Source organism: Eutrigla gurnardus, assembly GCF_963514095.1.
Source record: "Eutrigla gurnardus genome assembly, chromosome: 13".
NCBI lineage: Eukaryota > Metazoa > Chordata > Actinopteri > Perciformes > Triglidae > Eutrigla > Eutrigla gurnardus.
Genome location: NC_139936.1, coordinates 1,992,885 through 2,007,424, shown reverse-complemented (window position 1 = coordinate 2,007,424; position 14,540 = coordinate 1,992,885). Strand labels below are relative to the sequence as shown.

Here is a 14,540-nt window from a genome sequence, read left to right as displayed (position 1 = left end):
TATACAACCAGAGAGGAGTCGCCCCCTGGTGGCCAGCAGAGAGAAGTAGGACCATTTTCTCATAGACTTCTATACAACCAGAGAGGAGTCACCCCCTGGTGGCCAGCAGAGAGAAGTAGGACCATTTTCTCATAGACTTCTATACAACCAGAGAGGAGTCGCCCCCTGGTGGCCAGCAGAGAGAAGTAGGACCATTTTCTCATAGACTTCTATACAACCAGAGAGGAGTCGCCCCCTGGTGGCCAGCAGAGAGAAGTAGGACCATTTTCTCATAGACTTCTATACAACCAGAGAGGAGTCGCCCCCTGGTGGCCAGCAGAGAGAAGTAGGACCATTTTCTCATAGACTTCTATACAACCAGAGAGGAGTCACCCCCTGGTGGCCAGCAGAGAGAAGTAGGACCATTTTCTCATAGACTTCTATACAACCAGAGAGGAGTCGCCCCCTGGTGGCCAGCAGAGAGAAGTAGGACCATTTTCTCATAGACTTCTATACAACCAGAGAGGAGTCACCCCCTGGTGGCCAGCAGAGAGAAGTAGGACCATTTTCTCATAGACTTCTATACAACCAGAGAGGAGTCGCCTCCTGGTGGCCAGCAGAGAGAAGTAGGACCATTTTCTCCTAGACTTCTATACAACCAGAGAGGAGTCGCCCCCTGGTGGCCAGCAGAGAGAATGACAGTTTCAGGCACTTCAGACTTGGCTTTACTTTTCAGAACTGTAGGTTGTTTCATCTATTCATTTTTAAACACCCATATCACGGCTAAACATGATAAATCCCTAGCCGTACCTTTCAAAGATACAACGATGTCATCGGGCTACTTGTACCTTCTGTGAAGTAGAACCTGAAGGAGGAGGAGGAGCTCTTCTTCGTCAGAGTCAGTCATGTTTGAAGGCCCTGATCCAGCCGGAGAAACCACATCCCAGAGCCTAGTGGTCTGGGCTGATAGAACACAGGATGATGTGTAGGGGGATGGGTGTGTGTGTGGAGAAGATGTAAAAAACATGGGAGACCCCCCACTCCACCGACACACACACACACACACACACACACACACACATCCCCCTAAACAAACTCACACACATGCTGAAAGATGAATGTCCAACAAATGGAGGCAAGAGGCGAGTGAGGGCCCCATATGAGAGGTGTATTGTGCCCCCCCCTCGGAGGCAAGTAATCAAGGGGGCCCAGTCGGCGGGGCAGGGGGGTCAGTGAGGGGGGGGCAGTGGCGGCTGAGGAGGAGGCCGTTGCTGTCTCACTAGGATGTTATTTATTGGCCTACTTTGAATCTCCTGCTGCCTCCTGCACTCCCTGTCACTCCCATTGATCTTGTCCTGATCCGCCCCCATGGACGGCTCTCCTCCCCCCTCCTCCTCCTCCCCCCCCCCTCCTCCCCCTGATGTCCACAGGGAAGTGAAATAGTGCTGCAGCATCACTTCAGGCCATGTTTCGGGTTATTAGGTAGTCATTGTTTACGTATTCTGCATCATCAACAACATTGGTAAAAAAACAAAGTGAAATACGAGCTTTAAGCACAGACTGTATAGAAGACGTGGACGTCGTCATGGTGACGTCTCCCGTTTGGTTTTGAAGCCTCAAGTTCAGCATTTTAGTCGTCGACATCTTGGTATTTTTCCAACCAGTTAAAGAAGTGACCATATTTGGACTGTGGAGGAGCGACGGGTGGATCTGATGAACACAAACACCCTTACTGGATCTGGATCCATGTGGATTCTGGTGTGAAGCTGCTAACAAAGTAAGTTTCATAATTCAATGTTCAACTTTACAGCTACGTGTTAAATCTAAGGTACCTGTCAATCAGCAGGTAGCCCCGCCCCCTAAAGCATACACCTGACACAAAATTCACACCTTTCTGTTTATTTTGTAATTATGTGTTGTTCAACGTGTTGTTTGCCGTCTTCCTCCCTGTTTGTGTGTGTGTGTGTGTGTCGATGTAGTGGGTGTGACCCATTCGGTCCTGATTACCCAATCACCTGCTCACCTGTCCACCTGTCCACCTGCCGTCCTTCAGCCCTTCATCAGTCAGCAGCATTTAAGCTCTTCATCGTCTCACCTCCAGGGTCTTCCACCTGGAAGGTATCCAGCGTTTATCCATCTTTTCCTATCCTGAGTTCCAACTTATGTCCTCCAGGTCTAAGTCTTGTTTCGGTGAACCAGGATCAGACCCGCCTGCCTGTTCCTGGTCTTCCTGGTGTTCCTGGTGTTCCTGGTGTTCCTGGTTTTCTGCCACCTGATCCCAATGAAGTCCCACATCACCACCACCAACCCCCGACTCACCAACCGGCACCAACGGATCAAAACTCAGGTAACCACTAAAAGTCAACAGGAATCATCCTCTGGGGACAACGAATGTTTGGACTAAATGTAATGTAATTCATGTTTAAATACATATGCACTTGTGGACGAGCGTTGCACCGTATCTTCCTGCACACGGACCCCTGGATCCCTCCGGTGGGGTTTATCTTCGTGCCTGGTACATGATAGATCTGTTCCAGAGGAATGCCGGGCAACGCCTGGAATGTCCCGAGCATGATGGGAAACATGTGTGTTGGACGCTTGGTGGGAGATAATGGAATCCACTGTCACATGTGGGCCTGAGGGGGGCTCCAGGCAGACTCTCAGGGGTCCAGGGTCCGGGTCTACAATCCACTCTGAAACCCACTAGGCGGTGTTTAGGATGCAGAGGAACATAGTTACCCCCCCTTGCCTCTATGGATCTCATGAATATTCATGCATTTTCATTCATACATTCACATATAAACTCAAACCTTCCCCATCTTCTACATCCATGTTGTTATCCAACATTTAAATAAACGTTTCAGGCTGTTTCACTTTCTTTGATGCTTAGAAAACCTTAATATATCCCACATGTTTTATACATTATTGGTTTTATTCAACTTCTAAAGACATTCCTACCAAATAAAGCCCACTTTTTCTAAATATTCCTTCTTCTTATAAGCAGCAGCGTCAGCGTTTCAGAAAGACCTTAAAGCAATGATACACTATTGGAATTATTCAACGTTTCATTCACATTGATACACTATTAAATCCATTCCCACTGTTGGACCACTTCTCTTCCTTCCACATTGAAACCAGCGTCCAGCATTCACACCAGCGTTTCTTGGTTTGATTATCTAGTTTATTCACATTATATTTATTGTAGTTCTGTCCATCCAGCGATCCCTCCTCATCTTCTTTTCCTTTCTTATTCCAGGTTTACTGATAGGATATGTGGATATGTGGATATCACACATGATATGAATACAGATTAACTGAAAGTTTTTTCTGTTTTTGGAATTTGTCCAATACTTTGCTTTATGAACAAGAACCTGCAAACCTCCCTTCCCATCAGCCTCGGCTGCACCTCGTGTTCAGTGCTCACGCCTCACCGAGCTGCTAGCGGCTAGCATCGCAATTATTCTGCTGCATTAAACATAAATTACATGTAATTGCGACAGTAAACTTTCCGCGTGTCGTATATGGATCAATACACACCGAGTTCCCTGCAGAGGCCTTTTTGGGGGTTTTGGGCTCGGTGCGTGGCGTTGCAGCTCGATCCATACCGGCTGGTGTGTTGGCGGCGGCGATGGCGGCGTGTGCAGGGCCGCCGCGGCGCCCACGGCTCCCCGCCTGCGAGCACGTCGATAACGAGCGGCAGCCTCTCTGACAGAATGGTTTCCTGCCTGGAGGAGGCGTGCACGCTGCCGGCCTCTAACCTACTTAAAGCTGCACAAATGGAAGCGTTGATATGCAACGTGAGACGTCCTGCTGGATTCCTGCTCCACCTGACCTCTACGTGTGTGAGATGTAATGCTTTAAAGCAGACGTTACAGTGTGAGGATGTGCGATGATTCCATATTGTTGGTGGAGTATGAGGACCCGGGTGGTGTAAATGTGTGCAGGTATGAGAAGGAGAAGCCTGCAGGCATGCTGCTGCTGTCAGCTGAGGAGTTTCAGTGACTCCTTAATTCTATTTGCCTCTCAGCAGAACCTCCCCCAAACCTCACACACATTCTAGAGAGCTTTGTTGAGCCAGTGGGGGAGGGGGGGAGGAGGGGGGGGCGGTACTCCCAGCTCCCACTGAGTCTGGACAAGACACATAAATCACACACAGACACACACACACACACACACAGACACACACACACACGTGTAGTGCTATGTCATGAGGCGATGGGGTCCAGTGTCTGGGCCAGGGGCCTCTTCTCTGGAGGAGGGGGAGGGGAAGAAGGGGGGAGGGGTGACTCTTAGTGTATGCATTTACAGCAATGCACACTTGTTATTTTTGGGGCGTTTCTATTTGGAGTCTGCGTGTTGTCCTCATATCCTGCCTGGTGTCCTCACGGTGCTCAGCTTCCTCCCACTGGCCGGGTTTGGTTTTCTTTTCTGGATAAAATCACTTATTTTAAGACATCACCTTGTGCATCTGCATCTTAAGTCATTAGTAATGAATTGATTGATAAAAAGTCTACATCATTTTTTGAGCTCCAGGACTAAAGTTGGCGTTACTTAGCCAGTTATATCCGAGGTTTTATGCCATCAGGAGTCTGTTGTCATGTTATATACAAAAAGACTGAGGAGTTTGTTCATCTTTGTCTTAGAAGACAAAATGTCCTTTATGGCTGAAATTCATCCTCACTATTCCTCAGCAGAACCACTCCTGTTATCTGGGTAAAGGGCGGGATATTTCTGACAAACATGCTCCGTTAGGACCAATCATAACAGAGTGGGCCAGTCGACCAATCAGAAACTAGAGAATGAGACCATAAACTCATGTTTGCAGTGTTTACTGAGATAATACATCAAGAGAGAAGTAGGACCATTTTCTCATAGACTTCTATACAACCAGAGAGGAGTCGCCCCCTGGTGGCCAGCAGAGAGAAGTAGGACCATTTTCTCATAGACTTCTATACAACCAGAGAGGAGTCGCCCCCTGGTGGCCAGCAGAGAGAAGTAGGACCATTTTCTCATAGACTTCTATACAACCAGAGAGGAGTCGCCCCCTGGTGGTCAGCAGAGAGAAGTAGGACCATTTTCTCAAAGACTTCTATACAACCAGAGAGGAGTCGCCCCCTGGTGGCCAGCAGAGAGAATGTCAGTTAAAGGCACTTCAGGCTTGGCTTCACTTTTCAGAACTGAACCTCCAATACCTGCTGTACACTGGTATATTGATTTTCATGTTCTGTTTTCACATATAAATAATACAACTATATAACTTTATAGGAACATGATGATCCATACGTCCTTGAGGATTTCGCCGCCTTGAACAAGCAAATGTAAATATTTGATTAAATGTGTTTCAGACGGGACTTTGAGAGACCGTTGGGTCGATAATACACGTGTGTTTGTTGACATTTGTGTGCATTCATGTCCACATACAGAATATAGATTTGGGACGTTTTATCATTTGCAGACTGACGTCCACTGAAAATTGCATTTTTGCAAACAGCTCCCGGGAGGAAGTCTTCGTCCGTCCCCTGCTGCGTTTTGAGCGTGCATGGCTGTGTTTGATATCCCGGAGGCTCGACAACATGTGCAAAGTGTTAACCGGCGCTCCTCGCTTCCATCGCCGGCTGACGCCACCTCAAAAGAGCAGTCATTAATTAGCATGCCATTATCAGAGCTGAATGCTGGCTGGGGGGGAGATTAATGCTGCGTGGAGCTGCGAGTGGATTAAAGGTCACATCCTGTGTGTTAATCACCCCCCCCCCCCCCCCCCCCCCCCTCCTGACCCCTGGAAGGAAACGCAGTCGAATGGACACATTATTGCCACCTGGCTGGGCAGCGATCATTACCAGGATCAAAATGAGGGGGTTCAGACGGAAGTTTCTTTAGATGAACGTGATGATTAAGATGCGCCACTTTAAATTACAAAATTACATTTAAAATGGTTGCAAAGGTCACTGAGTGCAGAGCAGCTCCAGGGCGGCAGCTATTGTTGCTGTAGCTGCACACCGAGGAAAGACAGAGTATAGAGCAGCAGGTATCATTACCATTGAGTTATCTCGGACAGGAACAGTCATCATGCATTTTTCACAGTAAACCCTGTATCGTTCGTTCACGTCTCCGACACTCGAGACCTTGCGCAACTCTTGTTAATACATTCTTCATAAGTGAAAAAGCCTTGAGGACATTCCAAGGTTCATGGATTAATTTCTGGGTGAGAAAAACGCTCGCAGGCTGCATCGGCGCTTCTATACAGTGGATTATATTTCTGTAGCCCACACACACACACACACACACACACACACACACACACACACACGCACACACACACACACACACACACACACACACACACACACACACACACACACACACTCCCACTCTCCCCACATCTGACAAGAATCTCTCAGATCGGATGTGACTCACTGGCTTTGGCAGTCGGAGGCTAAATTCTTCTTCTGTTACGATCTTACAATGACCACTCATTCTCCCCCCCCCTCCACTTCTCGTATAGTCAACCTCAACCCACTGGAGCCTCTGATGTGTGTTGTCATCCTGAAGAACACACTGTTACAGGAATCTACATACTCACATAAACGCCAGCTGACAAGCTACAGTGGGTTATTTTTTTACAGAAATCTGCTTTTTCTGAGCATTCATGCGAGTGTGACAAATGTCGTTTTTTTCCTGAGAACACACCCAGAGTGTGGCGGCCTGTTTCCTAGAGGACAGAAGGCCAGGTCGGGTGGAAAAAAGGAAACACAGGCCGGGTTTGCTCAGGGAGCGCCTTCGATGCTTACAGAGAGGCGTCTATTCTCAGAGGAGCCTGTATTCCTGCATCAACGCTTTTCAGGATGCAGCGCTTGGTTCACTGCTCATTTGATGGACTATTTTCTCTCCTTCCCGTCAGAGCCGGGGCCGTGGACATTTTGACCTTGGTGTCAGCAACGCCAGACAGAAGCTGCTGAATAGGATATCGCCCTCTTCCTCAAGGACAAACGCAGCAACGTGCTGCTATGAAGTGTTGTTTAGCGAGAGAAGGACTAAAAACAGCAAAAAAAGAGTGAATATTGGAAGAAACAAAACTCCACATGGATGCTCATGTTGCTCCATAGACATACGAACATATGACTTATGGTTCCAGAGATACAGCCAAAATAAAAAAGGAAGAAACCTAACCCCTTTCTGCACTTTTTCTACTCCAAGGCATGGACTGTTAATAGTTGAAAGATTGCATTTTCATGAAAGGAAATTACTATTATTTTTGGTTGTTTTGTTGGCCTGTGGAAAAAGATTTACATTTTAAAGGAACTTGAAAGGCTACATAATCAGAAACAAATAGCACTGACGTGTGTTTGATTTAAAATATATTTTCTCATGTGTTTATAATATTATGCTTTGATTGTTCCAGATTCAACTTTTACACAAAACTAAAGTTTGTTTCCGTATGAAAAGGTTCAACGTTACATATCTGGAGAGAAGGGAAAACATGCACAATTGCAGTCATTATTTAATAAATATTGAGTTTGGCCCACGACCTCGTCCCAGTTTTTAATTTTGGCCCACTGTGAATTTGAGTTTGACACCCCTGCTGTAGAGGCACCTCCAGCTGGGAGCGGGACTTTAAATGTATTAGATGTAATCACATTGTCTGTTTTGTTGAGAGGCACGGCTGAGTGATGAGCGAGGAACTAAACTCTGAATGCCCTCGCTAAGGCTCAGCCACGTTGCCTCGTTACACGGAGAAGATAGACATCTCTGACGCAGCACCGCCTAGAGGCTTTGAAGGGAAGACAGTCAGTCGACTTGTTCAAAGCTTCAAACAACTGCACTGTTTCAGTCCAAACACCAAATCCCCGATCCTTGACTTGACACAAGCAGCCAAATCCTCGATCGTGTGATGGAAGTCGGCGTAGCTGACAGTGGAGCAGTCATAGATGAGGGTGATTGACAGGGATTTCATTCTGTGTCTTTCTGTGGCATGTTGGAGTGTCGAGCTTCCTCCTTTCAGCCACGCCGCTGAAAAGCTCTTCCCTCAGGGTTGCTCTTACTCAACCCTGACACAGACACTGCCACCGCCTTGTGATCTCACTGCAAAAAGCACATGAAAGATCACTCTCCAGCACACACACATGCACACACACAGAGAAAGAGTGTGTATGACGGAGATTACTCCAATCACTGTATCTGCTATTTGCACTCTATTCTTATCTCCGAGCTGTTATCGACTCCCCGTAGACCGTAAGCTCTGTTGACATTTCACCTCATTTTATGGGGTAAGAAACGATCTTTTATCTTCATTGCGTGCCTCCGTTTTTAATTCAACAGCCCTCTGTTACATTAAAGAGCAATTTCCCCCAAGCACCTTCTCATATTCTCAGCGTTCCCCTCCGGGATCATTTCAAAATCACTTCTCTGTTTATAGTACATCATAATCTCACACCTCGGCTGGTTTATCTCATTTAGGTAGGTAGGTAAGTAGAGGAATAGATAGGTAGGTAGGTAGGTAAGTAGATGAATAGGTAGGTAGGTAGGTAGGTAGGTAAGTAGATGAATAGGTAGGTAGGTAGGTAGGTAGGTAGGTAGGTAGGTAGATGAATAGGTAGGTAGGTAGGTAGGTAGGTAGGTAGATGAATAGGTAGGTAGGTAGGTAGGTAGGTAGGTAGGTAGGTAGGTAGATGAATAGCTAGCTAGGTAGGTAGGTAGGTAGGTAGGTAGGTAGGTAGGTAGGTAGGTAGGTAGGTAGGTAGGTAGGTAGGTAGGTAGATGAATAGGTAGGTAGGTAGGTAAGTAAGTAGATGAATAGGTAGGTAGGTAGGTAGGTAGGTAGGTAGGTAGGTAAGTAGATGAATAGCTAGGTAGGTAGGTAGGTAGGTAGGTAGATGAATAGGTAGGTAGGTAGGTAGGTAGGTAGGTAGGTAAGTAAGTAGATGAATAGCTAGGTAGGTAGGTAGGTAGGTAGGTAGGTAGGTAGGTAGGTAGGTAGGTAGGTAGGTAGGTAGGTAGATGAATAGGTAGATAGGTAGGTAGGTAGGTAGATGAATAGGTAGGTAGGTAGCTAGGTAGGTAGGTAAGTAAGTAGATGAATAGGTAGGTAGGTAGGTAGGTAGGTAGATGAATAGGTAGGTAGGTAGATGAATAGGTAGGTAGGTAGCTAGGTAGGTAGGTAAGTAAGTAGATGAATAGGTAGGTAGGTAGGTAGGTAGGTAGGTAGGTAGATGAATAGCTAGGTAGGTAGGTAGGTAGGTAGGTAGGTAGGTAGGTAGGTAGATGAATAGGTAGGTAGGTAGGTAGATGAATAGCTAGGTAGGTAGGTAAGTAAGTAGATGAATAGGTAGGTAGGTAGGTAGGTAGGTAGGTAGGTAGGTAGGTAGGTAGGTAGGTAGGTAGGTAGGTAGGTAGGTAGGTAGGAAGGAAGGTACAGTAAATAGATGAATAGGTAGGTAGGGAGTTATTACTAGTTACTTATACTTTATGAACGGCTTTTCTCAGGACTCTGAAACTGATCTCCGTGTGTCTACTTTCCCTTTGATGAGATCTCCCCGCATCAACTGGGTCAGGGAGTGTGTGCTTATCTTCCCCCATCCAGCTAGGTAGGTAGGTAGGTAGGTAGGTAGGTAGGTAGGTAGGTAGGTAGGTAGGTAGATGAATAGGTAGGTAGGTAGGTAGATGAATAGCTAGGTAGGTAGGTAAGTAAGTAGATGAATAGGTAGGTAGGTAGGTAGGTAGGTAGGTAGGTAGGTAGGTAGGTAGATGAATATCTAGGTAGGTAGGTAGGTAGGTAGGTAGGTAGGTAGGTAGGTAGGTAGATGAATAGCTAGGTAGGTAGGTAGGTAGGTAGGTAGGTAGGTAAGTAGATGAATAGGTAGGTAGGTAGGTAGGTAGGTAGGTAGGTAGGTAGGTAGGTAGGTAGGTAGATGAATAGCTAGGTAGGTAGGTAGGTAAGTAGATGAATAGGTAGGTAGGTAGGTAGGTAGGTAGGTAGGTAGGTAGGTAGGTAGGTAGGTAGGTAGGTAGGTAGGTAGGTAGGTAGATGAATAGGTAGGTAGGTAGGTAGGAAGGAAGGTACAGTAAATAGATGAATAGGTAGGTAGGGAGTTATTACTAGTTACTTATACTTTATGAACGGCTTTTCTCAGGACTCTGAAACTGATCTCCGTGTGTCTACTTTCCCTTTGATGAGATCTCCCCGCATCAACTGGGTCAGGGAGTGTGTGCTTATCTTCCCCCATCCGGCCGCAGAATTAGAATAAAGATACTGTGTCTGCGTGATGAGATGCTGATGCCTGTGATTGTTACCCCTGTACATGTGTGAGTATGTTCTGTACATATTGAGCTTCTCCCCCTACACAGTCTCCCCTTAAAGCAAACCCATCCCCCAACAGGGAGACATTTTTTGCTCTCTATGTGTGACTACATTAGGCCGGCTTCCTCTCCCCCCACCAAGTGAGCCCTCTGAGCTGGGGTCCCTGGGGTGGGGTGTCGGCGTGGAAAGCAGGCCCTTTTCCCCTGTCCATGGGATGTTATTGATGAGGTGAGGTAATGGATCTCCCCGCTGTGCTCACAGGGACACTGAGGATAAATCAGACAGTGGGTAAGAACCAACCAGCCATTCCACCTCTCTCCAGACTCAACTGCCATTTCATTAGCTTTATTTATGGGGGTTCTGCACTTTTCTGAACCCCTCCCCTTTTCCGTCCAAACGCCGCTATTCTTCTTCTTCCTCCCTTATATAGTGCTATGGCAACCTATATACACGCCTTTCCTTTTTTCCCCCCTTTTTCCTGGAAAACCCAGCGTTCTCCCTCCCACACATCTTATTCCCGGCCAAAGTCCAGTTTATGGGGAAGTGAAGATGTATTGGAGCCAACGGCCCGTTATCGCAAACAAAGGGCTGGATGGATCGCGTGCTCTGGAGTGGGGAAGGACTCAGCACTGGCTGGGCTTTTAAACATTAGACGCAGTGCAAGTCTATCCACCTCAGCACTTCCTGCAGAGTCGTATTTAAGTTGGCTGAGCAGCAGCAATTCACCTCTGGGCTTATGGCTCGGCCACTTAGCGAGGGGAAAATGCAGCCAAATCTGGTCTCGTCCTTGAGGGGAAAGAGAGAGAAACTCCTCTTGTGTCCTTGCTGGAAAGAACTAATTGAACTCTTATCTTCACCGTGTGTGAAAATGACAGCTATGGTGTCCATTATTGGCATGCAGACTTTCTACTATCACATCACGAGCACGTCCATGCCAAACAGAATACCCCAGTGATTCCCATCAGCTGCTCCATCTGTCTGTAGATGTTACGGCATACTTTTTTTGTGATCATTTTTTTTTATTGATTTTTCTTTTGATGTTGTGGCATACTACCAGAGACCAAATATTTAATCTGATTTGCTATTTAATATATCTGAAAAGCTTCACCAAAGCCAAAACAATAAATCAAAATAATTCCACGTGTGAATGCGGAAGTACATGCATAATATATGCTGTATGATGTCTCTGTATCTAATTTATTTAATGTGCTGAAACCTGGATTAGACACGCAAGGCTATGAGTCATAGTCTCCTCGCATGCTTTTTCCATTAGAAAGAGACAGGAATGTTTTTTTTTCTTTTCGTTTTCATGGTGAACATTAATGTCATGACAGTCGTACTAGAACATGTCCATACAAGGTCCACTCTAGTTTGCTCCGCATGAATCCATGCAACCTAACAGATGGCTGACTGAGCTCCGGCGATGCGCTGCTACTGCCAGTTTCATGACAGGGGTTCACTCGGACATGAGAACAAGTGTGAATATGTCTGTCACGCCCACGGCAGCCAGTGATGCCGGAGAGATCCACGGAGAGTTTGCTACGTGAAAACAGAGGACGTGAGGACGTCGTTTCATGTCATGTTGACGCACGCAGATAGGTAGGTATGCAGGTACGTAGCTAGGTACGTAGCTAGGTACGTAGGTATGTAGGTACGTATGCAGCTAGGTACGCATGTAGGTAGGTAGATGAATATGTAGGTAAGTATGCAGTTATGTAGCTAGGTACGCAGGTACGTAGCTAGGTACGTAGGTATGTAGCTAGGTACGCATATAGGTAGGTAGGTACATAGGTATGTAGGTAAGTAGCTAGGTACGCAGGTATGTAGCTAGGTAGGTAGATGAATATGTAGGTAGGTAGGTAGCTGGGTAGGTAGGTAGATGAATGAATAGGTAGTTAAGTAGGTGGGTAGTTAGGTAGACAGAGAGAAATATTTAAAGTATTTCAATATTTTCAAATTATTTCACAAAAGATATCTATTGTTGCTGGTGTTCCCAATGTAAGAGACAGAAAAGAATGCTCACATCCACAGAGAGATAGGATGTTAGGAAGACAGAGAACATGAGGTTGGAAAGGATCAGTATTATGTCTCAACAGTAACATTTAGTCTACATATGATCTTGATAACGGCAAGGAAAGGGGGGGAAATTAGAGAAAAAACACTGGTGCTGGCGGTCGGCCAGGTGTGGACAGACTGGGGAAGTTAAGCCGGAATTCCAACAATGCAGGCAGTCGTTGGACTCTTCAGTGAGACGCTGCCATTTCTGCTCTCAGTGCCGTCTCAAAGGACGAGGTAATCAGGTGAAGCTGTGAATGCTTTTCAGCTCTGACTTTGCATTGAAAACCGAGAGTGAGTTTGTGATTGATACAAGGAAACGAGTGTCACGGGTTAAGCAGATGAAGAAAACAGAAAACCATGGTCTCTGCCTCTGATATCTGCAGAGAAAGATCCTTCTCCAGGCTGCATATAGCTCGAACCCAGTCGTGACAATAATGAACGCCAGCGACGGCAGAATGAATTATGCCTCGGCTAAAAATATACATCATAGCCAAAGGAAGAAGCTGACATGTAATTACACCGGCGTTATGAATAGCGACATGTGCCAAATAGTATCCATCACCTTCATCTGGACATATTTCATGTTTCTGATTGTAGGTTTCTGATTGAATTGTGCTTGAAGCCAATTAGATTTATTCTAACAGAGCAAGCCTCAAACCCCCCGAAGAGAATGGAAAAACTAAGAATGAGAATAAAAATGTGTTTCTAATCAGCCACAGTTTGGGGAGATGGCACCAGCGAACGAGTATTTGAATTTGAAATGAAAGCTGATTATTAAGGGAGCTCCATTAATCTGGTAGACTGCGCCTGGCAGCTCCTCTTTTAAAGAGTGGCTGGTTTGAGGAGGATTTTCCCTCCAGCTCTCCTGTTTCTCAAGGATTTTCCAGTGTTTGTCTTTTATTTCAGAGCTGTCTGCAGTGCATCTGTCAACTGACAGCCTTTTGATATTTCCAAAGTCTGCTAAGCTGTTGCAGCCATTCTCACTGTCTGGATCCATTCAAACAATCCTCTCCAGTTATGTTTTTAAATAGCTTTTTAGGAGAGAAATTGAGGTGTTTCCCCAACAAACATTTTTTTTTTGCAATCACAAAAAGTGCCCCCTTTGCTGAGATATCGTGTATTTTACGATCTCAAGTTCACCTAGCCATTTGGGTTTTTATCTGATGCTCCATTTAACCCTACGGGGGATCTGGCCGCAGATGAAACACAGCCGTCGACATCAAAACTGGCAAGTGAGAAACATTTGTGCTTTATCAGTGAGCTGACAAATTGGGCATTGCGGAGATGGGGGGGATAGATTATTCCGACATGCGGCCAGCTGAAATAAACAGCCCTCTTTCCTGCTCTGTGATGGCTGGATGGAGAGATGGTGGTTATACGCTGATGGTTAGAGGGGGTCTCCCAAACCGCAGAGCTGAAAGAAAAACACGGGGAAGAAAAACAATCCCATCTGACATCATCGGGACGGCTAAATGGAAATTTAGGTCAAGATATAGCCCGCCTGAAGTGTGCCAGATTGCCAACGCCTCGTCCAAACAGAATGACATAATACAAATTTGACTGTATACAACAGAAAATGAAGTGAAACTAATTGCCTTAGCTGGTCAAAGCCAAGATTACGTGGCAGGCAGTGGGTTTTCTTTCTCAAATGAGCCCCGCCGACGGACTTGTGTGACTGAAATAGCTGCAGTGTGGGTGGTGGTTTGGGGAGGCCAGGGTTGCTGTGAAGATGACCATAGAGGTTTCAGACCATTTAGAGGGCACCGGCTTCAGCAGAGTCATTAACTCTGCACACACAGCATGGGATGTTGTGATCTCCCAAATACTATCCTTCAACGTTGAGTCACTGTATTCACAGCTTGTACTTCTCCACGGGCATCAAGCAGCACAGATGTAGACTTCCTGGAGTGTCAACGCTGGAACCGAGCCCACTGGAGACCCACCAGTTCAAACCGGGGCAGCTGGAGAGAGAATAGGGAGGGAGGTTGTCCTCGTCGATGAACAATAAAGTATATAAAACCACATGTTTGAGCAGCAAGGATGTAGTGGATGGATGGATGGATGGATGGATGGATGGATGGATGGATGGATGGATGGATGGTTGGATGGATGGATGGATGGATGGATGGATGGATGGATGGATGGATGGATGGATAGCAGATGTGTCACAAGTAAAGACTTTCTCTACTCAAGTAAAAGTAGACACTTG

General features: G+C 46.2%; 1 long non-coding RNA gene across 1 annotated transcript in view; it reads left to right on the top strand.

Moving 5' to 3' along the window:
• Nucleotides 1-7,168, top strand: part of LOC311023120 — an 8,467-nt gene extending 1,299 nt beyond the window's left edge. The window contains exons 2-4 of the long non-coding RNA XR_014598183.1: nt 1,410-1,461; nt 2,153-2,326; nt 6,878-7,168. This is a non-coding gene — a long non-coding RNA (uncharacterized lncRNA). The remainder of the gene's footprint in view (nt 1-1,409; nt 1,462-2,152; nt 2,327-6,877) is intronic.
• The last annotated feature ends 7,372 nt before the right edge of the window (nt 7,169-14,540 follow it).